This window comes from Ursus maritimus, unplaced genomic scaffold, assembly GCF_017311325.1.
Source record: "Ursus maritimus isolate PB19 unplaced genomic scaffold, ASM1731132v1 scaffold_10, whole genome shotgun sequence".
NCBI classification, from domain to species: Eukaryota; Metazoa; Chordata; class Mammalia; order Carnivora; family Ursidae; genus Ursus; species Ursus maritimus.
In genome coordinates, this window is record NW_024423344.1 from 61313104 (window position 1) to 61341028 (window position 27925).

A 27925-nucleotide genomic window follows, 5' to 3' on the forward strand; every position below is an offset into this window, starting at 1 on the left:
ACCTGCGCCTTCGCGCCACTTCGCGCCCTCGGGCGAGGCCGAGGGGGTGGGGACGACCCCCGCCGTGTAGCCGCGGCTCGCGCCCCTCGCGAAGCCCCTTTGCGGGGCGGGCCGGCCGGCCGGCCGCACCCCCGGCCTGGGGCCTCCGGTCGTAGTAAAGCGGAGGCGGGTGGGGAGGCGGGAGCGAGAGCCCGCGGCGGGCGAGGCGAAGATGGTGGCGGCTACTCCTCCTGGTGAGTCTGCCCGCCCCTCCGCCGAGTGAGTGAAACCTGTTGTGTGCGGCCCCAGTCCGGAGGGAGGGCGGGCGGGCGGGTGGGGCGGAATGGCCCGGGGCAGCGTGGCGGCGGCGGCGTGGCCGGGGGCCGGGGCGGGTCTCGGGCCGTTGGCCGCTCCGGCGGGTGGCAGCCGCGACTCGCTGCTCCCTCGCTCGCTCGCGGGCTGGCGGAGGGGCAGGGCAGGGCCGGGGAAGGGAGGGTGGGAGGGGGCGGCGTGCGCGCCGCGGCCGCGCCCGGGACCCGCGCGGACCCTGCCTGGGCCGGCCCCGGCGGGCGGGTGGGCGCGCGGCGCACACAATGGTCCCTCAGGGAGGGGATGTGCAAGGCCCGCGCCCCCTCCGGGGCTCGCGGTGCACGCGGGGCGCGGGGTCCCCGGGAAGGGAAAGTTTCTCCCGGGGGCGAGAGTTAAAGCGCCTCCAGAACAAAGCGGCGGCGGCAGCGGCACATGGGGCAGGCCGCGGGCCGGGAGGGGGCGCGCCCACGAGGTACCTGCGCGCTGGCGGGCGGCGTGGCGTGGGCGGGAGCCCGCGGGCCCCCAAACTTTGTGCGCGCGAGGGTGGGCGGAGGGCGCGGGAGCTCGGGGCGGCGCGGCCTGGACGCCACCCCCACTCCGCGTGGGCTTTGTTAACCCGCGTGGGCAGTCCCCGGGTGGGGCTCGCAACTTCCCGGGCCGTGGCCCGCGGAACAGGCCCGGGCCGGCCTCGGTGGCGGCGTGGGGCTGCTTTCGCCCGCCAGCTGGCAGGGAGCGCGGCGCGGGAGGGCCGGCCCGGCTCGGCGGGAGCGGCGGCGACGCCGCCATGTTCCTGCGGGGCGGGCTGCGCGGGGGTGAGGGCGGGGGACATGGCGGCGACTGCGCGCCGCCGCCGATTGTTCCCGGCTTAGGCCTCGGGCCGCGTGCGACGGGCACCGCAGTCGTGGAGCCCCCGCCCCTCTGGGCCGGGCTGGGGGGGGGGCGGGGGACACAAAGGAGGGGCGGCGCGCCCGCGTCCCCGCCGTGCTCGGGCCTCGGCGCCGCCGGTCGCCGCGCGGCTGCCGCCGGGAAACGGGGGGGGCGGTTTGCCGCGTCCGGCAGGGCCCGACTCTGACCCATCGCCCCCTGGCGGCCGCTCGGGGAACCGCAGGGCCGCGCACCTCCTTGTGCGACATGTGCTGCCGGCCCGGGCTCCATGAGCGAGGCGGGCACTTTGCAGTCTCGGGTGTTCCTGCTCCCTTTTTTACTCCTAAGCCGGAGCAAAAGGGATGGGAACTGGAGAAGGCAGGCTCGTTCTTGAAATACCACCAAAAGGAAAAATTATCAACATGCCATCCCGACCACATCAGTTGGGGAAATAACTCTTTATCCCGGCTTGCAGCCACGAGGTCTTGATTGGGGGAGGGGTGGTAAAGAATAGTCCCTTTGCTGCTGCTTTTTCCCTCTCTTCGGAGCTGTACAGTACAGTTAACGACTGTTGTGGATTATACTGGAGTATTTCAGGATCTTTTTAAATAAGACGTGAATCTCGTACCTGTGGGGTTTTCAACTTTATTCTCTTAACACGTTTTCACCCATATACATTGTTGGTCTTTTAAACATTTGCCAGTGTTCCTTGACTGTGTTATCCTAGGTTTAGCAAATGGATGTAACTAATTGATATAAGGGTGTTAGAAAAGAGCAAATTTAAATTTAAATATGGGATTGGAGGATGATAATAATTTTCAGCAAATATGTTTGTCTTTTTTCCCTGTTTCCCCACCCCCCATCCCAGTCATAACACGTGGACCTAACTGCACCAAAAGCTTTTCTAAGGATACTTGCTGAGAAGAAAGTTTTCCCTATTGGGTAAGTGTATTCTTCTTCTTCTTCTTGTTTTTTTTTCTTGGTTAACTTTTCTTTAAATCAATTTTTTTATTTTTTATTTTAATCTCTTATTTCAGTAAATAGATGGGATTGGGTTTTCAAAGAGTGAAATAGGTATTTTGTACTTTGTCCATTTACCTTTTTTAGAAAATTAACTCAATGTGGGTCAGCTAATATTTAAGTTAGTAATAACAGTGGAAACTGATGCAGTTTACCAAATGTAATTTTAGAACTGCTTTGAGTGGTACAATAGATTTGATCTGGAGTAAGTTTTCAAGATTCAAAGAAATTTAAACAGGATGTTTGAGTTCTGCAACCAGCTAATGCACTTGAAATGTAGTCTGAACAGTAATTCTGTTAATCAGTTTGCCAAGTATTTGCTAATTGGAAGCCAGAAGAAAAGGAAAATGTTTTGCCACGTGGATGTGAAGATTCCCTCTAAAAGGTACATGAATCAAATTGCCCTGTTGATCTGTTAATTCTCATTCATATGCAGTCTAATCTTGATTGATTGAATTTTTTTTTTGAGTATGTCTGGGAACCTCCAGGTAAAAAAGAGCCATCAGTTTCTCTGACAGTTTTAGATTGATGGTTAAGTTGTCTTGTGAAAAAGATTTTTCTTCTACTTTTAAGGTCTAAATGTGCTTGTGAATGAAACTTAGTTTTGAGATAATTAAATTCATTTTCTCTTCCCCACTAGGCACTATGCTGAATTTTGTATGTTTTATAGCTCTTAAGAGTTGGAGGTGTTATTCTAATTATTTATTTCAAATTTAGCAGGAATAAAGAGACCATCACCTTGTAAGACTGAAGATTGTGACCAGTCAGAATAATGTCAAAGTGCTTACAGTGCAGGTAGTGATATGTGCATCTACTGCAGTGAAGGCACTTGTAGCATTATGGTGACAGCTGCCTCGGGAAGCCAAGGTGGGCTTGAAAGTGCAGGGCCTGCTGGTGTTGAGTGCTTTTTGTTCTAAGGTGCATCTAGTGCAGATAGTGAAGTAGATTAGCATCTACTGCCCTAAGTGCTCCTTCTGGCATAAGAAGTTATGTTTTCATCCAATAATCCAAGCCAAGCAAGTATATAGGTGTTTTAATACTTTTTGTTTGCAGTCCTCTGTTAGTTTTGCATAGTTGCACTACAAGAAGAATGTAGTTGTGCAAATCTATGCAAAACTGATGGTGGCCTGCTATTTCCTTCAAGTGATTTTTACTAATTTTGTGTACTTTTATTGTGTCGATGTAGAATCTGCCTGGTGTATCTGATGTGACAGCTTCTGTAGCACTAAAGTGCTTATAGTGCAGGTAGTGTTTAGTTATCTACTGCATTATGAGCACTTAAAGTACTGCGAGCTGTAGAACTCCAGCTCCGGCCTGTCGCCCAGTCAAACTGTCCAGTTACTGAACACTGTTCTATGGTTAGTTTTGCAGGTTTGCATCCAGCTGTGTGATATTCTGCTGTGCAAATCCATGCAAAACTGACTGTGGTAGTGAAAAGTCTGTAGAAAAGTAAGGGAAAATCAAACCCCTTTCTACACAGGTTGGGATCGGTTGCAATGCTGTGTTTCTGTATGGTATTGCACTTGTCCCGGCCTGTTGAGTTTGGTGGGGATTGTGACCAGAAGATTTTGAAAATTAAATATTACTGAAGATTCGACTTCCACTTTAAAATGTTGCAGAAATATAAAGTATTAAGAACAAAACTTTGTAATTTTAATTATTTTGTTAGTGTGAAGTTCAAACAACTTTTTGTTCTTTAAAGTGAAGTTTTGTCATAATTTTGTACTAAAACATTCCATCTCTGAAGTTGCATGTCAGATTTGACTAAATTTTTGATATATTCTTCATCTAACTAGATTTATTTACTTAAGTATTCATTTATAATTGTAAGGAAAGTTGATTTTAATACTGTGATAATTTGTAAAGTTAGGATATTCCTTTTTGCTTTTTGGAGCTGGTATTCACAATGTCTTAAAGTTAATAAATTGTGTTACTTGTACATTGTTTATTTAAATTTGCAGAAAGTATTCCGTTTAAAGCAATGTATGAAAGTTGTGGGGTTGTTGGTTTTTAAGCACGTTAACTTACATTTGGGAGGGCAGGTTGTCTTTTGTTTCTAGTAAACAAATACTGTTTTACCAGTACTAGTGTTCTTAATGTGAAACTGTTAACTGGTTATGTACTAGTTTGCTTAGTAATTTGTGCTGTATAAACTGTTAGTGATCCTTAGACTGTCATTAGCTTTCTGGAACTTAAAATATAGGAGTTAAAATAAGACACACTGGTGCTAAATGGAGTGACAAGTATATGTATGTGTACATGTCTCTAATGCCAAGAGTGTAGTTGGGTGGGAGTCTGAAATTACTTTTTCTCTAAGTCTGTACTACTATTACCATTCCTTCTCCCTTAATAAAGCAGACTTTTGCAACGATGATAGCTGGTCTGGGCTTCTGTGACTTTGTCACTGGAGTGGAACCTGAGCAATGGCAGTTACACAGTATTTTATCCAGTATTTCTGCTGCTGCTTTCATATGTCTGTGTCTAGCCTGTGTCTCACCTGTGTAGAAAAATGTGGGTTAACTTCAGAATAATCAGATTCTATAGGATCCGTTATTAAAATTGGATCCAAGCGGAATTTCTGTAATTTACTTACTATACCATCTGGTAAATTTAGAAGATACCTTTTTAAATCAATTACATAAAGTCTAACATGGAAAGTTTAATCATGGATCCCTGAATAGAAAGGTAAGAGTTTCGTAGTTCTATAGTTGATTATTAAAAGGTAATTTTTCAGAGAGAAAATATTAAGAATTGTGTGTAATGAATTATACAGTGAAAATGTAATTGTCTTTTAGTTTGAGTTCTTAAACCTCTTAAACCTTTTGAATTGAAGAAAATCTTAAAATCGTTTTGTTTTGATTATTTAATGACAAATCCTGCTTTGAACTAAATGTTCTCACAGTCCCATAACATTAGCATGGCTGATAGTAGTCTGCAGAAATGGGGTGTGATGGTGATTAGTGGAAAAAAAGGGATGTTTACATCTGCCAAACCATATAATTTCATTTTAAAGCTTTTGGGGGGAAATACACTGGCATTACTGTTTGAAGTAGAACAGTGATAGGAAGCTCTTCCAGAGGATTTCTTTATATGCTAAACTGTCAGATTTTAATAAAATCCTAAATGGTTCTCTTTCTCCCTAGATGCTGAAACTTTGTAGTACTTGGGTTCAGAACTCAATTGGACTTTAACTAGACTTAATGTCTAGTAAACAAGTTAATAGATGTGTATGTTTTCTTACGGGGTTGGCAGTAGGGCCGAGGTTGTCAAGGGTTCACTAGAAATTGAATTTTACTTGTTTCTGGTTTTAAAATGTGTGGCAAAGTTTACGTTCTTGATTCTATTAAGATTTTAAGACAAGACGACTTAGTATTGTCTTTTCGAGTAGCATTAACAAAAAGCCATGCAAATATAATTAGCCATTTTGAGATAAAAATAAGTTGAACATGTTCATTTTAGCTCCTAATTGCCTGCCTTCTCTCTAATTGACCTGGGGGAGACAGCTCTAACCTTTTTTGTGTTTTAACCTTTGAAGTGTTTAAGGTTTTTAGGGTGCTGTTGCTCTTGGTTTGATAGCCTTAAGACTATTTTCAGGAAAAAAAAAATTTATTTTTTTTGCATGTTCTGCACGTATGATTCTTAGTCTGTGTTTAAAAGGAAAGTACTTACAGCTCTACAAATTATTTTTCAAAGCTGCTTGCAAAGTAGTGATTTTACTAAAAACTTTGAGATCTTCATTTTACAGGCAAACCTGTCTAAGCAGAACAAGCCAGATTTGGGTTTTCCCCTGTAGTTGGAAGAGCCCTACAGAATGATTCCTGACAAAATGCAACCTGCAATTACCTGAAGACCAATTCAGTGTTACAGTCAAGTTTATTATGTATTTAATGAAATATTGTTCTGTTAGTAATTGACAAGTATGGTGTAGTTGTCTGTCATTAGAAAATTAGCCTCTTAGCTGAGTAGTAAAGGTAAGGAGAGCACAAGTATACAAGGCCAGTATTTGGTGTCCAACTAAAAATAAGACGATCATGTCTGCTTGAGTTTTTGCAGGTTATTCTTTGCCTTAGAGGTTGTTGAGCTTACACTGTTTTTAGAAGTCTGAATTAAAATGTAGCTTTCTGTTGATAAGTTCAGTTCCTGATGTAATAGTCTTCATGAGTTGTAAAGCATAACTAAGATAGTTGTATCCTATGAATTTTAAGACCATAGGGAAATTGTTCAAGAAGGCTGAGTTTTCTTTTTCCAGTAATTTAAACAGGCACAGCATTCAGAGAGGCCTACTTACGTATTTGCAATTCAGTCATGCTGTTTGAGTTGTTTTGGTGCATTTAATGTAAATAAATCACATATTTTAAGACTGTTAAGAAATTGTTCAGAATAAGCATATTGAAATAAAAATTTTAAGGTTATTCTTAGTTGTGGCAGTTTTTCTGGTGTTTTTTTGTTAATATAAATGATCCGAGCATCTTTGCTTATCAATTTGAGGTAGTTGAGAAGTGGGGACAGGTACTGAAGTGATTGATTACATGAATTCCCTTACTTTACTTCAGTACCTATGGCACCAGCATTTGTATCTTAATTTTACAGATGAAGTAAAATCAGGAATATTTACTTGGAAAGATCTAAAATATAAATAGATTCTTGATTTAAACCCATGTAAATAGTCTATTAAAAAACGGTTATCCTCTTACTTGGAATCTGACAAGTGTTTAAATCCCATTTGATTTGGAAATTTGGGTTCTTGGTATATTTGCTAAAAATGAGATAAGGGCTCCAAGTATAATTTTTTTTATTAACAGATCATAGGCACTTAAAATCCAGCCAGTTGAGCTATCTTTAAGTATGAAGCATCTTCATTTTGATCTTACTGGGATACTGTCCATATATTAATCGTTTTTTATTTTCTTTTGTTCTTGGGGTGGTGTGTTTTGTTTTTATTTTTGTTTTTAACCTGTTCATACATTGACGTTTACGCTAAGAGGGGAAACCAAAGTGTGAAGTGTTAAACAACTGCTTTTAGTAAAGATCTAACTGTTTGGCTATAGGGTTGAGTGTTTTTCAGTGGATTTTTACTGTTAAAACAAATTGAGGTTCAGCAGTTTGTACAATTAACAGTATTTTTAAAATAAGATGAATATTAAGATTTTTAAGATGTGACCAGTAAAGCAACTCTAAAAGCAACAATCCTAGCCCTGTGCAGTTTTGAGTACTTTGAAAAATAATTAAATGCCAATATAAATATGGGCTTAGTCATTAATAGGGCAAATATTTATGGGATAGAGGTAAAAAACAGAAACCTGAGGTTGTTAGCAAGTGATGCCCAACCAAATGTTCGGTAAAGTGTCTCCATTATTAATAACTACATGCCTAAATTTAAGAGAATGTATACTTAATATGAGCATGTATCTGTTTAATGCTTGCTTATTTATAAGACATAAATACTATGAAATTGCTATAGATAATGTTGACTTCAGTTAGACTAAAAGACATTGAAAGGTTCCTAAGTTCCACTGATAAACTTTAAAGGAGTCCTCCTGTACTTGGTTGAAGTGTAATCTGTGTGGGAATACCAACAGATAGGGTAAGCTTGGACTTTAAGAATGTTGGCAAGACTAGATGAAAATTGTTCAGGTTGAGGGTATATGCTGCTTGAACCACTGGGTACCTTAAAAGTCCAGTTAAATTCCTCAACAAGTCAAGAATGCAAAGGCCGTGTTTAGGGAATACCACTGCCGGAATCCAGCGTGGTTATACATTTACAAGATACGGTTATAACGATAGTGGGCATTATAATTACCAAAGATAACTTTTCAAAATACAGAGTCCTAGAACTTTAATTCAGATGCGTAAGAATGAATCCAGAAACAGTAGGGCTGGATGCCAGGAAGACGAACTTTTTGAGAAATTGGTTGATTTTGAACTGTGTGTTTTAAGAATATTAACTGCTGCTCTAAATTGTTCAGAATGATGAGCTTTGTGAATTCAGCACATCAAAGCAGTACCTTGGAATTTGTGGAGGTGGAATGCTGAATAGGAATAGAGAATACACATTTTGTGTTTCGTATACTTTGTTTTATGACTTTTGCTTGGCATAAACCTTTTAGCTGGTGCCAGCCTTAAATTTGCTTCTGAATCCATAGGCTTTTCCTTTCTCCCAACTTTATGTGGTAAATAGTAACCCCTTTCTGCTCCAGTGATAGTCCAACTGAGTCTTTGTGCTGGACATAGATCTCCTTGGGAGTTAAAATTTGTGGTCACACTGGTTTGTAGGTCATTCTGGACAAATAATTTTCTCTCCAAAGAATTGTCAATTTGCACCATCTCATGTTCTTTGATATCTAAATTTCTAATTTTAAACAGAAAGGATGTAGTTTCTGCCATGTTCTGAATATTTCTGAACTGATTCTGCCCTTACCTATACTGTTCATGATAATAGTATAGATCACTTCCTTTAAAATCTGGGATATGATTAGTCCCCCAGCTCACTCATTAATCCTCTGTACAAGACTTTAAAACTGCTCTGTCTTCCCTCATCCCCACTCAACTCCCCAGGCTGACGTTTTCTTCGTGGACTTTGCATTTGCTCTTCCCTTAGCTTGGAAAAACTGTCCCTTCAGCTATGTGATTTAATCCTGTTTCTGGTCCACACAAGTACCAGATCAGACTAGTTCTGTTAACTACATACTCTCTTTTCCTTCTCTAGGTAGCTTTTCCTAATACAGGACTAGTGGTTTCTCTTGGGATCTTGTTAGAAATGGAGGATCCTGAGGCCTTTTCCCAAACCTGAAGTAGCTTCTCTCTTTAAAATCATATGCCCCTACTCCCTTCTAGGATGCTCTGTGAAGGTAGGGATTTAAAAGTGGCTCGTTGATGCATATTCAACACCTGAAACAGTACTCAGCATAAAATAAGTCTTGTAGAAAGGAGTGGAAGTGCCCACAGGTGAATATGACTGCTTAAATGAGACTGGCCCAGTGGAAGTTAAAACCAAACACCTTCATCTTTTAGTACATACTGGATTTAGCAAAGGGGTAATTGTACAGTACATTAGTGATAATCTATCAAATATCTGGCAGAAGGGATTCAGGTAGGTTGGTGAGTGGGAGATGTAACTAAATACAGCATCTAGTAATCCAGCAAGAATGAGAATCTTAAGTGTCTGAAGCTTCAGGAAAATGGAAATCTTTCCCTTTTATGTTCCATTTGTATGGCAGTGTTTTGGTGATGGAAGTAAATGCCGAACTTGACTCCGTTCTCACAAAATGAGCAACTGACATTCAGACTACGGGGGTAAAGGAGTGTACTCGCCACACTGGTACTGAGGAAGGTAAGCTCGATGTGAGGTGGTGCTTAGTGGCAGGTTAGTTCTCAGCATGATTTTGTCGCCTGAATGAAGTAAAGCTCTGTCTTGTAGTATTTTATCACTGTTACCCACTTTTTTTGGTTATCAAGCAATTCAGCATTCTTAAAATGTCACAGTGCATACCAAAATAACATATGGTGTTCTAACTTTAAAGTTTCACCACTAGTAGAAAGTGTGAGGAATACAAAGAAGGCTTACACTGGTATAACTGGGCCTTTATGAAATTCAGAATTGTCTTTGACGCCCTGTAAAGCCAAATGCCTCAGGAATATTTGTGGTGTAAGGAAAGGTTCGTAGTAAAGAAGTTGAGGAAGGGAAACCTGGTACCTTCTCAGGTTAATTTTAGGGAACAACATATAGAAATTGGTATGGTAATTTTTATTTTTTAAAAACTACACATGTCTGTAGTTTGGGCTCCAGGAATGTGCAGACTCCAGTTTGAAGACTGTTTGAAGTCACCACGTGGTACTGGTGAACTGGTTGAGAAATTTAAGGAGCTACTTAAAGAGTCCTAGAGTAGTGTTTAAAAGGGAAACCTGCTGGTTCAAGTACCAGCTTCCCCCGTTAGTAACCTAGGCAAATTTGTCTTTAGCTTTCCCACCTTGGTCAGGGAGATAAATAGCTGTCTTAAGGGTACAGGTTTACAACCAGCCAAAAACGATTCTGCATTTGCACCAACTTAAAAACGGTTTTAAGTGTTGCTTGGCTTGGATAAGTTCAGGTGTCAGACCCACTTGAAATAATATGAGGGATAAAAGGTTCAGGCCTGGTCCTTTTGCCGCATCTTCATAGACAACCGCTTTATCTCCCAGAAGCATGCAGGATACCTAGCGGAGTGTGGGTGAATAAGGGAAAAAGGATGGCAAGCACAGCACCAAGGGCAGAGGGGTTCTTCCTGGCTGCCACCAAACAGCGGGATTTCAGTGAAGGGAGGGGTGGGAAAAGGAAGGCAGAGAATTTTCAGGTAAGCTGACACTTTGAGCACATGTCAAAGAGGCAGACATTCATTACCAGGTCTAAGATGCCCTTCAACCTGCATGTGATGTGGCTGATTAAGCTGCTTCTAGGTTTCATTTTAAATGTCACCTGAAGAGGCTTTCATTACCCTACTTGGGTCTCTTTCACTTGTTACATTCAAAGCACAATGCAAATTTATTTTCTTAGAGTTCTGTAAGTCAGGGGTCTCAGCACAGGTCTCACTAGGTTAAAATTAAGGTGTTAGCAGGGCTCTTTTTCTGGAGGCTCTGGGAGAGGAGCCGTTGCCTCTTCCATCTTCTAGAGCCTCCTTCACATTCCTCGGTTCACAGACCCTTTCTCCATCTCTGATCCGGCAGCCATAAGCCGAGTCTGCACATCATTTTCTGACCTCTGTCATCAAGTCTCTGACCTCCTCCTGGGCCACCGTTTTCCACTTAACTCTGGCGACTTAAGGACATTGAACCCACCCAGCTATTCCCAAAATAATCTTATTCTAAGATTAGCTGATTAGCAGCCTTAACTCTCCTTTACCATGTAAACTTGGCAGGTTCCAGGGTTTAGGGCAGGGATATTTTGGGGTGCCGTTTTGTGTGCCATGTGTCCACTCCTCATGAAATTATGTCACTTTTGGACAGTGTTAGAGTCCCAGGCCTGCCTAACTATTTAAGATTTTATTCTGACTGAGCTTAAGTAAACGAATTAAGGAAAATACTTTTTTTAACAATGACTGTTTTAAGAATTTTCCTCTGTGGTATTTGGATGTCCGTTTTATAGAGGATCAATGAGAAAATGATTATTCATAAATTCAATAACTACCCTGTTGTCTGTCATTCTTGCTGAGTAAAACATTTTGTCAGATGAAAAGGGTTTATGGTATATTTCTCACAAACCTGTTCTAGAAAAAAATTGAACTATATCAGTCTGCTAACATTATTTAAAGAAGGACCTCCAGGATGGGGAAGCCATGAAATCAGTATTTGTTAGCCAATAAAACATGTAAATAACTGCTTTAAGAAATGGAGATATAGGACATGAGATCATCAGGGTGTAAAAACCTCAAACTTAGCAAAAACTGGGAAATCAGCCATTGGAGACAGAAGGTAAATAAGCAGTTCATACTTTGTTAGAGTACAGAAAAGGTTTGATATTTTCATTTCAAAGCGTCTAGTCAGAATAAAACACTAAACTTTGAAATTACTAGGAAAAGTGCTAAGAAAGTAACCCACAAAGCAAAAGACAAGAAAGGAAACAAAAGCAAGAGGATTTTAATAGCAATTCAGCACAGAAAATATTTTTAAGTAGTTTTGTGTTTTGGCTCAAACAGTTAAACTTAAGTTTTATAACCTGCAAGCTTTATTTGTAGCCGTTGGAAATGAGGCAGGTAGTGGTTTGGCCATGTTCAAAGGTAAGTCCTGGCCCTTGCTTTAGTGCTCTCTGGCCCGGCAATACTGTCTATTGTAAGTGTGCTCCTTGTAAACGACAAGCAGATTCTATTTTGTATTCCCCAAAATGAATGCAAAATAGGCATTTGGTAAGTACCTGTTGAAAGAATCAAAGATCACTTGCAAATATTATCTTACAATTAGGGTATTTTCTGATTCACCGCAGTAGATTTCCACACCATCCTTAAATTCCTCATCTGATGTCAAATTTTGTCCAGAATCTGAAGATTATGCTTACTTTGATGTAAAGTATAGAAGAAGAACAGTCTGCATATGGCAGTGGGGAGGGGCACTGTACGTAAAAGAAGAGTTATCTGTGCATCTGCATGGGATGTGTAAGCTGATGGGTGACTGAATGGAGTGCAGTCATGACCTGGTGGCTTCTGGGAACTTTACTAGTGGGTCATAATGTGACAGGGTTCAGAGCAGATTTCATGCAGAAGTAACTCACAAACGGGTTTCCTGCTTTGTCATGGATGAAATGGGAATTGGGCCCATGATGTCAGGACCACTCTTTGCTTTCTGCTACTGCTGTTCACCAGATCACTGTAGTCCTTGGGAAGTAAGCTGCTGCAAGAACTGATAAGTATTTGTGAGAGTATATATTCATAACCCTATCCTAAAGTCTATGTGTCTTCAAGAATGTCAGTGATTCTAGGATAAATCTCACATGTGTAAATTAGAATTAGTAAAATGAAGAGGTAACTGATACTAAATAAAAGGCTAAGAAAGTAAGTGCTACCTGAGCTCAGGGGCAGTGACTGATACAGTGTGGATTTGGCACACGTTCTAGCACATGGGTAATTAGAAGGGCAGATCTAATTGAGCGGACATAAATATGGTAATCACATGTACTGAATTGGTCATGGGATGTTGCTCCCTGTTTAATATGAAGAATCTCGGGTTTTACAAATTTCTCCAGCCAAAGATGGAATGTGCAGTTTAGTACCAAGTGAGACCATTCAGTCATGATCGATCGATATTACTGTCAGAGAATAAGTTTCTGATTTTCTTGCTTATACAGAATTTGAGACTTCTCACCACTATAGAAGAGCTTTGCCCTCTTAAAGTGGTGATGGAATACTAAAATATCAAAGACCCAAAACACATTCATTTTAAAGACTCATCCAGCCCTGCTGATACTTAAAGCCTGCTATAGTATTTTAATCTTAGGTCTGTCTCCAAAAGGATGCCATCCAAAAGTAATTTTTATTTTTTTGTATAAGGTTATTACTTTGTATTCACTTGATTTATTGAAAAGAAATTAAGGGACAGCATTATATTTAGACAGTCATGTAATTTAACTTTAAATTGGAAGTTCCTTACACATTTCCAGTTCTGGATGATGATAGATCTGAAATAAGGAAGCACTGATGAACCTTAAAAATATCAGAAAAACATTACAGTCATAGTTTGATATTTAGTGAGGTTACATTACAGAAATTAAATAAGCATGTTATATAATGCCATTATTTTAAGTAGCTGAGAATGACTTAGTCTTGACCTTTGCCCACTTTAAAAAAAAATACAATGCTAAAGACAGCGTGTGCTACTAAGACAAGACAATTTTGAGATCAATGATTGATTTTTACACTTCACCCATGTATTATTAAGGGCTGCTGATGCTGTTTTGTCTTAAACTCATCAAATAATTGGGCCAAATTTGAGGAAATCAATTTCTACTAAATAGTTAACCATAAGGTATATTTGTGTTAGCAAACAAAATGCTTTCAAAATGTCCCACTTTTGAAACTGTTTGAGTTTTTTATGTTGACCCAGTAACTGTTTGCAAAGGTAAACCCAAGTGGAATTAAGCAATTGCCTGGCAAATTTGATCACGGAGATGACCATAGAGGATAAAATGAATAAACTGATTTTTAGAAAATTTACTTAATGACAGCAGACCTTTAGTCTCCTAGGTCTTTAGGAGTTTTTGTTTCAGGAATAGTCCTGCATTCTTTTCCCCTCTTTCTTCCCTGCCTCCCTTCCTCCTTCACTCCCATTCTCCTTCTCTTCCTCCTTTTTCTCTCCTTCCCTTTCTTTTTTCTCTCCCTCCCCTTACCTTCCTACCTTCCTTTTTTCCTCCCTTGTCATCTATATTATATCATTTATCAGTCATCAGTGATATGCACATGGTTAAGGGTTTTGTCTAGTAATCATTAACCCATCCTTACAAAATGTTAAGTATTTGTGGAGCTATCAAGGTAAACAATACATTTTTAGTTTCAGTTGGGATGTTTTACATTCATATGAAAAACTCAGAGGCAAAAGTATTATTTAAAACAATAGTATATTTTGAAACACATGACAAAGACCAAGATTATTTTCTACCAGATTCATTAACTTACTTCACCTGAATTAACTGCGTATTTGTTGAACCATCTCATATTTCCTAGCCATTTCAACTTCAAAGTTCCTGGAGTTTTCGTGGTGTCTAATCTGGATGCCATCTTTATCTGAGATTAAATAAAGGTCTTTCAAAGATTTTTTTAATCTCATGAACCCATGGCCAAGTAACAGTGAGTTTATTTTTTATTATTTTTTTTTTAAAGATTTTATTTATTTATTTGACAGAGATAGAGACAGCCAGCGAGAGAGGGAACACAAGCAGGGGGAGTGGGAGAGGAAGAAGCAGGCTCATAGCAGAAGAGCCTGATGTGGGGCTCGATCCCAGATCGCCGGGATCACGCCCTGAGCCGAAGGCAGACGCTTAACCGCTGTGCCACCCAGGCGCCCCAACAGTGAGTTTAAAAGATTGCATAACGATGTCAAAGAAAAGCTTCTTGTGTGTCAAGACCAGGAAAGATTCCTGGAATGTGGACGACTGGGTTGAAGGGAGGAAAGAGTACAGAAACCCCATGGCTCACTCCTGTTTTTTGAGGCATTGGGCACAGGTAGAAGGTAAAAGAAATCCCAGTTGTATTGGGAATTTGACAGACAAGCTTGCCACCTCACTCAGGTGACGGGCCTGAGAAAGTCTCACCAGATTTCTTGCCACTCATTGGTGGCAGGACAGAGAGGCAGAATGATTCCTATGCATTTAAGGAGGCATGAGAGTGTGAAGATTCCTGCTCACCTGAATGATTATCCTGCTTGAAAAGGCCTTCAGTCATGAATAAGACACAACCCAGCAATGGCAGACATGGCCTCATATCCAGAAGTCGGTGTGGAAAAACTCTTCCTGGCCTGAACTTGTAGCTGAAATTCATTCTTACTACATGTGTACATGGGATTAGAGACGGATGATATTAAGAAAGCATTATTGGAAAAGTTTGGTCTAGGATCATTTAATAGAGCAAGTGGATTAGAAAAAAAGAGGTGGTAGTTAACAGGAGGTGTGAGAGGAGTTGTGGCCACCACAGACTCTAACCTCTGAACCCAGGCTACAGTGAGAGGAGGAAATAGCCCATCCTCACTGCTGGGATGAACTGGATCCATACAGAAGGACCTGTATGCCGCCTCATTCTCTGAACCTTGCCTCCACAGCCAGGCAATTACAGCCACTCCATTCCTACTCATTTATTTAGTTTCTTTGCTGAAACTAGTAATAAACACATCAGGCTCCCCTGCTGCAGAGCTGCACAGGGCAGCGCCACGTGCCTCATTTCATCATGTGAAACTTGAAGAATTACTTTTTCTAACCTTAAAATGTATGTGGAGTGGCTTGAGTAATTTTGCCTAGACAATTTATTCAGCTCTTCATCCTTCAGGGGACTTGTGAATGTCCTTATGTCTAGTTAAACATAGTGGTAGCCAACAATTACCTAGTGTCGGGCACTGGGTATTTCTTTAACTCTAACAGTAACACTAGGAGATAACTGCTATCATACTGTTCTTATTTTACAGATGAGGAAACTGAGGCAGGAAAGCTGTAGAGCTGACCCCATTCACAAAGCTGATAAGTGAAGGAGCCAGCACTTAAATCTAGGCAGTCTGGTTCTAGAACCAGTTCTCTTAACTACTGTACTGCCTTTCAGATAAGTTTATGCATTATGACAATTATGCTAACAAAATTTAAGGAAATAGTAAAATATTAACATTACCTATTGCTGAACAGAAAAATTTAAGGCAGTTTTAATATCCTGAGTTTATACCTTTCTCAAATTTTGTAGAATAACCACATTTGTTATAATCAGAAAAAAATAAGTATAATTTCTATAAAAATTATGCAAAGAATTGTATAAAGTACTCTCACCCGAAAGCTAAGAGAAATATATGTGAAAATGTCCATTGCAATGTTACCTTAGTGGTGAGATTTTTTTTCAGTAATTTTTTTATTTTCCTGCACTTTCATTTTATTTTTTGTTTTGGATTTTAAAGCCCTAGTTTAAAAGAAAAAAGTAAAAATTAATGTGGATTTTATGCTAAAAATTGATAATCTTGATGCAGTCAATGATTTTTCTAGAGAAAATATATTACCAAAAATGATTTAAAAAGCACAGATGTTAATAGATCAGTAACCAAGAAATACTTTAAAATGTAACTAAATAAACTCCCATCAAAAACTTTGAGCCTAAAGAATTTGGGGTATTGAGTTGTTTTAAATTTCTGAGGGTGAACCAATTCCAATGCTGTTACAAACCCTGAAAGAATAGAGGAAAATAAAAGGCTTCCTAATGCATTTCTTCAAGTTAGCACTGAAATCTGAGAATACTATTAACTATAATAGAGGATAATCTCACTTATGACAGATGCAAAATAACTACATAAATATAATGCAAATAACATTGGAACAAACTTAATAGTATATTAAAATAGTTGCTGTCACCACAGTGACTTAGCTTTGCTTTCGTAGTATTGAATAAACTCAATGAAATAGAACACAGAAGTAATTCGCCTATTGGAAAAGTGGAGGCAAAATTATCATTATCAGCTTTAAAAATGATTGTCTTCCATGGAAACCCAAAGAAAATCAGAAAAATTACTAGGACTAATAAAGAGACTTCGGTGACGTGATTTAACCTAAAATTAAAAAGCCAATGGTTTTCCTGGTACTAGCATATTCATGTTACAAAAAATTGTTAAAGGCTGCAAAATAGTATAAACAGTATAAAATATCTAGAAAAAAGTCTTGAGACCTGGAGAGTGAAAGAAAAATTTAAACGTCATTGTAATTCATAAAAAGTTGTATAAACAGTGCTAGCCAGGTTTCTGTATGAGAAAAACAGCAATATATCAGTCTTCCTGTAGTGCATTATTGAGCCAACACTGCTCCAATAAAAAGTCAGTGGAATTTACTTTTGGACCTGGCAAAAATAATTCCAGTATCCATCTGGAAGAACAAACAGGTGGGAAGATGGGAAGAAGGTGAACAACATGGGAAATATATGAGGCACTAAATGTTTTATGAAGTTAGACTAATAAAATGAGAAACACTGGCAGTAATGAAGATAAATCAGTGGAACAAAATAAATAGGCCTCCAGCAGCCGTCATATACATAAGAACCCAAAAATAAGAAAATGCCAGAACCAAAATTAAAATACCCTACACCAAAAAGTGTTTGAAACAAAAAAGGGGAAATGAAATAATAACAATAAAAGTGAAAGTTACTATTCTTAATATAAAAAGTAATCATAATAAAAGACCACAAAATTCTCTTAAGAAATGAACAGGCAAAAGATGGGTGTTGATAATTCAGGGAAAATGAAAAACAAGTGGCAAGTAAATACAGTGTATGCTGGTTGGGAGAAATGTCAGAATTAGTGTCAGGCATGGGTCGTACTGGTGCTTATTTCTGTGCCGTGATACCCAGGCATTTTTACTTGGTGGAGGGAATATTTTCAGAAAATTCTTAATATGCATTACTACATTTTCTATTTAATTTTATGACAGAGACTGTCTGTTTCACCTCCAAATCTGTTTTCCCATCCGCCATCTAGGCACAGGATCAGCAAAGTTTTACCTGGCACATGGCTGCCCAGCTGGAGACTATTTGCTTCTGTGCGGTAGGAGTGGCCAAGTGACAAAGTTCTTGCCAATGATAAGTAAACACGGTGACACGTGTATCTTCTAGGTCACTTCCTTTAAAGCAAGGTGCTTATCTTCCTCTCTCTTTTCCCATCTTTGGGATGAAATATGGACATGGTGCTGGTGAGTCAGCTTTGTGCAGACAAGCAGAGTGGAACTCCAGGGTTGAGAGAGCAACAGAGTGAAGGGAACCCAGTTTCTAGGCATCATCTTGGAGAGGAGTTTTCTACCTTAAATGGGGTTGCACTGATATTCAAATCTGAGACAAAGGCCTACAGGCAAGTAGTTTATCTTAGAAATGACTCCCAGAGCAGGAATGAGGGGGAGGGGAGTAAAGTGAAAGTTGGTCACTACTAAAATTGCCTAGTATTCCATCCCATGAAACCTTCAGGATACCCTTATGAAATGCATTCCAAAACTGTCTGCCTTGAGAGCAAAAGGGGGACTTGTTTTTCTCATTGGTTGTCCTTATAGGTTGTCCTATTGAAATCACTCCAGGCTGTTAACCACCATACTCTTCTGGAGAGCACATATATATGGGTATTGGCAAAAAACAGACACATAAATTGGTGGAACAGAATAGAAAAGCCAGGGATGCCTGGCTGGCTCAGTTGGTTAAGTGCCTTCGGCTCAGGTCATGACCCCAGGATGCTGGGATCAAGTCCTGCATCAGGCTCCTTGTTCAGTAGGAGTGTTCTCTCTCACTCTCTCTCTCTGACAAATAAAATCTGTAAAAAAAAAAAAAAAAAAAAAAGAAAAGCCAGAAATGGACCCACAACTATATGGCCAACTAATCTTCTACAAAGCAGGAAAGACTATCCGATGGAAATAAGACAGTCTCTGAAACAAATGGTGTTGGGAAAACTGGACAGCAACATGCAGAATGAAGCTGGCCTACTTTCTTATATCAAACACAAAAAGAAGTTCAAAATGGATGAAAGACTTAAATGTGAGGACACCATCAAAATCCTAGAGAAGAACACAGGCAGCAACCTCTTCGACCTCAGCCATAGCAACTTACTAGATATGTCTCCTGATGCAAGGGAAACAAGGGAAGGGAAACAAAAGCAAAAATGAACTATTGGGACTTCATCAAGATAAAAAGCTGCTACTTGGCGAAGGAAACAGTCAACAAAATTAAAAGGCAACCTATGGAATGGGAGACGATATTTGCAAATGACATAGCTGATAAAGGGTTAGTATCCAAAATCGCTAAAGAACTTACCAAACTCAACACCCAAAAGCCAAATAATCCTGGGGCACCTGGGTGGCTCAGTTAAGTGTTGGACTGACTCTTGGTTTCAGCTCAGGTCACGATTCCAGGGTCTTGGGATGGAGCCTGTGTCCGGCTTGCTGTGGAGTCAGCTTCAGTTTCTCTCTCCTTGTCCCTCCCCTTCCCTCTCTGCTCCTGCCCCTGCTCACTCGCACTCTCTCTCTTTCTAAAATGAATAAATAAAATCTTTTTTAAAAACCTAAGAATCTGGTAAGAAATGGGCAGAAGACATGAACAGACATTTCTCCAAACAAGACATACAGATGGCCAACAGACACATGAAAATATCCTCAACATCACTCATTGTCACGGAAATAAAACTACAATGAGATATCTCAAACCTGTCAAAATGGCTAAAATTAACAACACAGGAAACAACAGCTGTCTGCAAGGATGCAGAGTTAGCTAAAAATAGAGCTACCCTATGATCTAGCAATTGCACTACTAGGTATTTACCTGAAGCATACAAAAATACTGCTTTGAGGGGTTACGTGCACTCTGGTGGTTATAGAAACATCAACAATAGCCAAATTATGGAAAGAGTTTATATGAATGGATAAAGAAGATGTGTGTACACACACACACACACACTGGAATATTATTCAGCCATAAAAAAGGATGAAATCTTGCTGTTTGCAATGATGTGGGTGGAGCTAGAGAGTATTATGCTAAGCAAAATAGGTCAGTCAGAGAGAGACAAATACATGATTTCACTCATGTGGAACTTAAGAAACGTAACAGATGAACATGGGAAAAGAGAATGAGAGGCAAACCATAAAGCAGACTTTTAACTATAGAGAACAAACTGAGGGTTGCTGGAGGGGGGTGGGGAGGGATGGGTTAAATGGGTGATGGGTAAGGAGGGCACTTGGGATGAACACCAGGATTTGTATGTAAGTGATGAATCACTATAATCCTACACGTGAAACTATTACACTGTATGTTAACTAACAGGAATTTAAATAAAAACTTGGAAGAAAAAAAGCACATACATACTGAAATCCATTGCATTCCCCTTGGGCAGAAAGAGATACATAGCACAGAGCCAAGATGAGACATTGTCTGTGTGTTCTCTAAAGCTGGTCAGTTTGTGTAGATCTCCTTGCCTCACAAGTGGCTGGAATATGAAGTGTCATCAAGGAGATTTAAAATGGTGCACAGGAGATGTCCAACAGCACGCCCTTTGCACCAGTCAGATCTGCTTGTGTCCTGCATTAATCTCAATCCATTGTAGAGTTCCTGTAAAATTATGACTTGCCACAATCTCAGCACACTTAACGTGACAGGATTACTGAAATAAGTTGCAGTCCTATTACTGCTGCTGGTCCTGCCTCTGTTTTTGATATTTATCATTTCTTTCTTCCACCACATTTTCTAGATTTCTTGATCTTGTCTCTAGGCTTGCATTTCGGCTGATCTTGGTTGCTTGCTTGGTGGAATTATCCAAGCCTTCACCCCTAAAAAGTCTGACCCCTTACTTTATCATATTTGGGCTGTGGTTGGTATAATTGCCCATTCATCATGATCAATGAGCATAAAAGCCACAAAGAGACACCCTAGTGCATTCCCTGGGCTCAGTATACACTCTTCACTCACCTCATTTTGTACCAGCAACTCTAGCTCATAGTGATCAAGATAAATTACATTCACCATTACAATAACATCCCCTCCCCAGTTTGTCCCCTGCATTAAGAAGCCTAAAGTTACTGGGGCTTGAAAGAGGTATTCTTTTCTCATTCTGGTGCTCACCTGGCAGGCTCTTCTCCATTGTCCATCTCCTTCAGCATATAATGGTCTGCAGCATCCAGAAGTAATAGTTCCATCGGGCAGTGGAATACCTAGGGCAAGACCCTCCCCATGAATTATTATCCCTAACATATCAGGGGTGGATTTCTGGTAAATTCTACTGGCTCAATCCCACAGTGACTTCTCTGCCATTCAGTGAGCCATGATGACACTTTTAACAAGGTCTAGATCTCAGTCTTTTGGGGGGACTTCTTCCTTAGAGCTCTATCTCAGCCATAGGGATGGTAGCTGTTCCTTATATCTGCTATTCCTATATTCTTTGGGCTTCTCTTTACTTCTTACTAGCCAATTCCTCATTCTTCCAAACCCCTGTTTAGTTAGTGATTCTTGATATTTTTTTAGATGTGATTTATTTATTTTTAAGGTAAACTCTACACCCAACACAGGGCTCACACTCACCACCTCAATATCAAGAGTCACATGCTCTACCAACTGAGCCAGCCAGGCACCCCAGTGATTCTTGATATTAAACTCTTGTCCAAATTACTGCATGTTTTCTCTCTCCTAATTGGACCCAGACTTATATAAACTGATACCAGAGTAGATCATGAAAAGAATGAATCTCCTAGGGGTAAAGCCAGTGGCCATTGGGAGCAGTGGACAAATGTGTTCCTTCTAGAAGTCAGAACCAGAGCCTAACCAAAGAATTTATTTTATCTCCTAAAAAGGAAGTCTTCTCAATTCCTGCTGAATAGAATATCCTAGTGATTGTGGTGTTTCCCATTTTTTGTCTTTGGAATGGTTGTTTTGATTGAAGCTCTTCATCCTACTTCATCATTTGTTGTTGCAAATTTTTATTTAAATTCTAGTTAGTTAATATATAGTGTAATATTGGTTTCAGGAGTAAAATTGAGTGATTCATCCCTTACAGATAACACCCAGTGCTCAGCACAACAAGTCCCCTCCTTAACACCCATCACATATTTAGCCCCTCCCCCGCCCACCTCCCTCCATCACCCCTCAGTTTGTTCTCTATAGTTAACAGTCTCTTATGGTTTGCTTCCCTCTCTTTTTTTTTCCTTCCCATACGTTCATCTGATTTGTTTCCTAAATTACACATATGAGTGAGATCATATGGTATTTGTCTTTCTCTGACTGACTTATTTTGCTTAGCATAATAGTCTCTAGCGCCATCCATGTTGTTGCAAATGGCAAGAGTTCATTCTTTTTGATGGCTGAGTAATATTCTGTTATAGTATAAATTTTTGTTCATCAGTCGATGGATGCTTGAGCTCTTTTCATAGTTTGGCTGTTGTTGATAATGCTGCTATAAACATCATGGTGCATGTGCCCCTTTGAATCTGTATTTGTATAGCCTTTGTGTAAATACATAGTAGTGCAATACTTCATCATTTTGTACTGAGATGTATGGGAGTACAAGTAACTTGTCTATGAGATAGTGAATTGCTAGACCTTGAGATCGACTTCCAGATCAGGTGGACGGAAATAAACATCACTAGGAGATGCTAGATTTTGAAATGGGAACAATAACCAGATGAACTATCAGCTACATTCTTTGGGGAGGCCTGTACTTTCTGTATGGGAAGATTGGTGCATGTGGATACTTCGGCCCTAACGGCCAAAGGCAAGACTGCTGTTTCCCAATATTCTTTGCCCATTTTCCTTTTAAGGATAAAACTCCTTGAGTTTGTGGTGAGTACTTGCCCAACCAGAGACTATATTTTTCAGACTCCTTTGTAAATGAGTAACGGTAGGTTCTTGACAATGGGATGTAAAGGGAAAGTGTACATGTGACTTCCCAGTCTTGCTCTTGACATAATTAGGTGTATGCTCCTCTCTCTCTCTTTTTTTTTTTTTTTTTGCCTGGGTCTTGACTAAGGACACAGTCTGCTGAGCTAGTTTTGAATATGCAGTCCAGGGGTTCTCCTGCTTGCCCTGCTTTTCTGCTCACTCTGGACTGATATTTGAGAGAAAAAGAAGATTATTTTTCTTGCTTTGTTTTTGTGAGCTAATGCATTATCGGTCTCTTTGTTACATCAGCTTAGTCTGTTCCCTAACAGAGTCTTCTCACACTCCTTTCAAATTAAGTATTTTATTTTTCTTCTGTCTGTCATGGAACTTTTACAGTATTTCTTTCCCTTGAGTCTACCCTCCCCCCATTTTTTTGCAGAGAAGAGTTTGCAGAAATCTTTGGCTTCATCTCATTATTCTTTACTGTCACTGCCTGCAGGCAGAGTCCATAATGTAAATGTAAAATTGTGTTCAGCATAAGTTCCCTTGAGTATGTAATTATAACGCATCCCAGGGTGCACCTAAATAAGAAAGCTCTGTTGCTCCAGCCCAAGATTGCTTTCAGTGTCAGTCACATAGTGCGGTGTAGACAGAGGCAATAGCTGGACTAACACTAAATGAGGCAGACCACAATAGAAAACATTGTGCATTTGCATTGCTGATAATCTGGGGGAAGACTCAGAAAATATGCCCTAAGCATGGAATGGGAGAATTCTCCTTCTAATTTTGTAGGTGTGCAAAATATCTCATAACCAAATAGCATTTTTGCTCATTGTCAAAAGTACTAAGTGACTTATTTCTGTTTATACTGGACACAAGTGTTGATTAATAAAATCTATCAGTATGTTCTATTATCAAGTCACAAATACTGATCAAAGTGTAAATATTAAGTTGCTATATAATTTATAACAGCTAAATATATAAACATGAAAATCCTTTAATATACATAAGTAATACACTAAAATGTGTTTTTAAAATACATATTTATATATACAAAAACATACAGTATAAGCAATATAAGTAAGTGATGATTGTTGATGGTCAGCTATTTTACTAACTAAATTAAAATGTACTTATTTCAAAACTTAAACTCCTATGAAGCAGAGTTTCATACACAAATAATTTTATAATTTATTTATGATTTCATAATTTATTTACTTCATAAATAAATAGATTATTCTGATTGGATTTTAAACGCATCATAGCACTCAGAGAAGTTCAGATCCAGAGCCTTTATGTAGGAGAATGTAGTTTGTGAATCATTTAGTAGAATATTCAAGTAATCAAAAATAAATGCTTTCAATTTCTTTAATTTAATTGCTGACATTAACTTGATGCCTTTGAAAATCTATGTTGGAAAAGTAAAGGAAGACAATTAATTTTAGAACTGGAAATCAAATAGAGGTGTAAAAAGTTTAGAAACAGTGCAGTATTTCCCAAATTTTAACATTTTTTAACCACTCTCCCAATTTTTGGTATGTCTGTATAACGTTTAAAATAATATTTACCTAATCATTTTATTTCACTCCATTTCATTCCTACTTAAATATGTTTAATTTTTAAAAACCAGCATTATGGTTTTACCTGCCATAAATATTACACTCAACACATAATATTATTTTCTAACTATCTACTTAAGTGAAAAACAGTCTTAGGTTTGTTATCTAAAGTCATCTCACATAACCCACATACCACATTTTGGTTAATAATTGATGTAGCATTGCAGTATATAAAATTCTTCTCGTATTCGGGGGCTAAGGAAAATACCGAAGTCTACTATACTTAAAATTCTCATTGTGGCAGAAGTGTGTCCACGTTCTGATCACCCAATATTAGTGGTAATGCTAAGTATGTCTCTTTTTTCAGCTATCAAGCAAACAAATAAAACTTAGAACACTTTATACTGAAGTATGACTTGGAACACTATGAGGCATGTGCTGTTATTAATAAGGGTAACTTCACTGTCTAAATAAGCTTCTCAGGCTTCACATTCATCATAGTTAAAGAGATAAAGGCAGATGGCAAGGGCTGGCAATGAATTGTGTCTCTAAAATTTACTATGTTCAATAGCAAATATGTTATTTAAAAAAAAACGTTTTTTATGTCCAACTTCTCAGGAATGCTAAGTGGTTCAAAACAATTGAATAGTATGCTTTAGAATTACCTTTGGGTTAAGAAAGTAATTGTCAGCATAACACTGAACAGTATTTTAGGTTTGGGGGATTATGTTTTTGCATATCTGTAAATTGCCAGTTTGCAAGCAAGAACTCTCCAAAATTCAAGTTCTATTTATTGGTAATAAATAAAGCAATAAAAAGGCAGATTATTTTACAAAATACAATTCACCCTTTCAATGACTATGACACATCTTACTATAGAGTAGTGGATTCAGATTTGGAGACCAAAATTTATGACAGGATTTTTCTATCATCCAATGTATATACGGTTACAGACAAAAGTGCTTGCTGGAGTAAAGCTTCAACCTCATGCAAGCCCTGTATCAAAACGTGCTTGGTAAGCTGGGACACTATACGTGCTTTTGGACTAAAGCTGAGTTATGAAACGCCCATACTGCGTAAGCTACTCCAGTTGTTCAGAGTAGACTGGAGAGTCCTAACATGACCATGTGGAGCAGGTCTGTGCACATGAGCCTTCCGTGTTCCATCAACCCCATGCTGTCCCAGGGTGCAGGAGGGGATGGTTCAGGCCACCTTTGGAGATGTAGTCCTCTTCTATTGCTGTGTAACAGATCCCCACAAATTTAGCAGTTATAACAACATCCATTTATTAGCTCACGTTCCGATAGGTCAGAAGTCCAGGCACAGCATGGCTGGCTTGTACTCGGGCTAAAATCAGGGAGTTAGCTAGCCGTGTTCTCATGTGGAGGTCAGGTGCTTTTCCTAGCTCGTCCTTGTTATTGACAGGAGGCGTCACTGACTTTGCTGTGGTAGCACTAATAGCCCGGTTTCCCTGCTTGCCGTCATTGGGAGCAGTTCTAAACTCCTAGAGGCTGCTCCCAGTTCCTGAGCATGAGGTCCCCCCCATCTCAGCAATGGAGAACTGCCCTTTCAATCTCTCCACTTGCTCTTCTTTTTTTTTTTTTTTTTCCACTTGCTCTTCTGTGAGCAGCCACAGGAAAATTTTCTACTTTTGAGGAGCTCATATGATTGGGTCAGGCCTCCCAAGATAATCCTCCCACCTCAAGGTTAATGGTGTCATATGTCATACCTAATCACAGAATTAAAACACAGTAAATTTTCAGTCTTGGGGATTATGCAGGGTGTGTAGACCAGAGGCAGAATATTGGGGAACATCTTAGAATCCTGCCTACCGCAGAGGTTTTTGTCACTTTCAGCTTGACACATTTCTTTGGCTTGCATCCTCACACTCAAGATTTTTTCTTTCTTTCCCCAAAAGAAACTCAGAAAAACTAAAATTGTCACTAAATTAGTCTACATGAAATAAAATATACATGAAAGATGTGTATTCCTGAGCTTTCAAACATGTTTCAAGGTGACACCATACAAGCTCAGATGCTGTTCCTCATTTCAGTGCAAATGTCGCTGCAGCCAAACCATCGCTTTATGGTGAAGCACTTCTGTGACACTATGGTAGCTGACAATATGGTTTATACTCATGAGGATGTTGTGTTAATTCAATATGATTTCTTTCTAACTAATGTCAGACCTACTGTGTAAGCAAATGACAGGTTTATTTCAGTACTAATGCTAATTTATTTATTCATGATGGCTTTTTTTCCTACAAATTAAGTGTATTTCTTAGCCTCTATGAGATTAGTATGCAAATAGTGAAAATTTTAAGTAATTATTGGTGATTTGTTTGTGTCTACTCATCCTGAAATGCCTTAACTCCCCCTCCATATTGATTATTAATTGGATTTCTACAGTATCTAATTCTCAACTAAAAGCTTTGATTTATCAAAGTATAGATGAAAAGGCACTTATGAAGAACACAAATAAATCTGATTTGGAGGTGGTCGCTTAAACATTAAAATTTATTACTAAATATCAAATGGCAATTTTCAAAGCAGGATAGAAACAAATGATAAAAAATAAAATAGGCAATGCATGGTATGGTGTCATGGAAAGAATAATAAAAGAGTCAGATACTGGATAAGCTGCTTAATTAACTTATCTTAGTTTCAGTTTTTTCAAAATAAGAGCAGGGTGATTCTCCAACTTTATTGAATTGTGAGAATTGAATGATTTATGAAGTCTATCGCTGGTAATAAATGTTCAGTAAACACTTCCTTTCTCTGAACGTGAATAAGCTAATTTAATAAATCAGCTTATTTTAATAAACTTTACAATGGGAGAAGTCACAATTTAGATAAAGAACACTCCACAGACTTAATTCAATTTGTAAAAATTAGTAGATTCAGTTGCTATAATTGAAATAGTCAGAATAACAGTAGCTTAAATAATACTTAAGTACTTTTAAGAATTTGAAACAAAGGACTTTTTTTAAAAAAAGATTTTCTTTATTTATTTGACACAGAGAGAGACAGCCAGCGAGAGAGGGAACACAAGCAGGGGGAGTGGGAGAGGAAGAAGCAGGCTCCCAGCGGAGGAACCTGATGTGGGGCTTGATCCCAGAATGCCGGAATCATGCCCTGAGCTGAAGGCAGAGGATTAACGACTAAGCCACCCAGGCACCCCATGAAACAAAGGACATTTAATAGTGGAATTAGTTAGATGGTGGAATCGTTGAGAGATGTCAAATGGATGATGTGTCAACTCAGAGATGAGCAAAAGCAGGGCGTACCATCTCCCTACACCAGGAGAACAAAGGAAGAATGAAGTGTCCCTGCTAGGGAATGGGATTATGAAGGAAAGGCAGCTAGAGATGCCACACAACGCACAGGGAGAAATATCCTGGTTTCTTCCTTCTAACAAAAGGCAGATCACATGGGAACATGGGAAAGAGCCTATGATGTTTGAGAAGAACAAGAAGGCAATGAGCGTATCTGAGGGCAAGCAGACCGTGGACTAGTACTCTAACTGGTGAAAGTAAGAGAAATGTAATTGACCAGCAACCCAGATTTTAGGTAATTCAAGAGAAGCTTGGATCCTGAAAATACTGTGATGATTATTTCTCTTAATTGTGTTTTCTCAGAGCTTCAGAACCACTACTAACAAACAAACAAA

The 27925-nt window shown here is 39.6% G+C and overlaps 1 long non-coding RNA gene across 1 annotated transcript; it reads left to right on the forward strand.

Annotated features, from left to right (window-relative positions):
- On the forward strand, window positions 1–27925 carry LOC103657597. The gene is made up of 4 exons (XR_005833117.1): window positions 1–233; window positions 2021–2094; window positions 9390–9502; window positions 27894–27925. It is a non-coding gene; the product is annotated as an uncharacterized LOC103657597 (long non-coding RNA).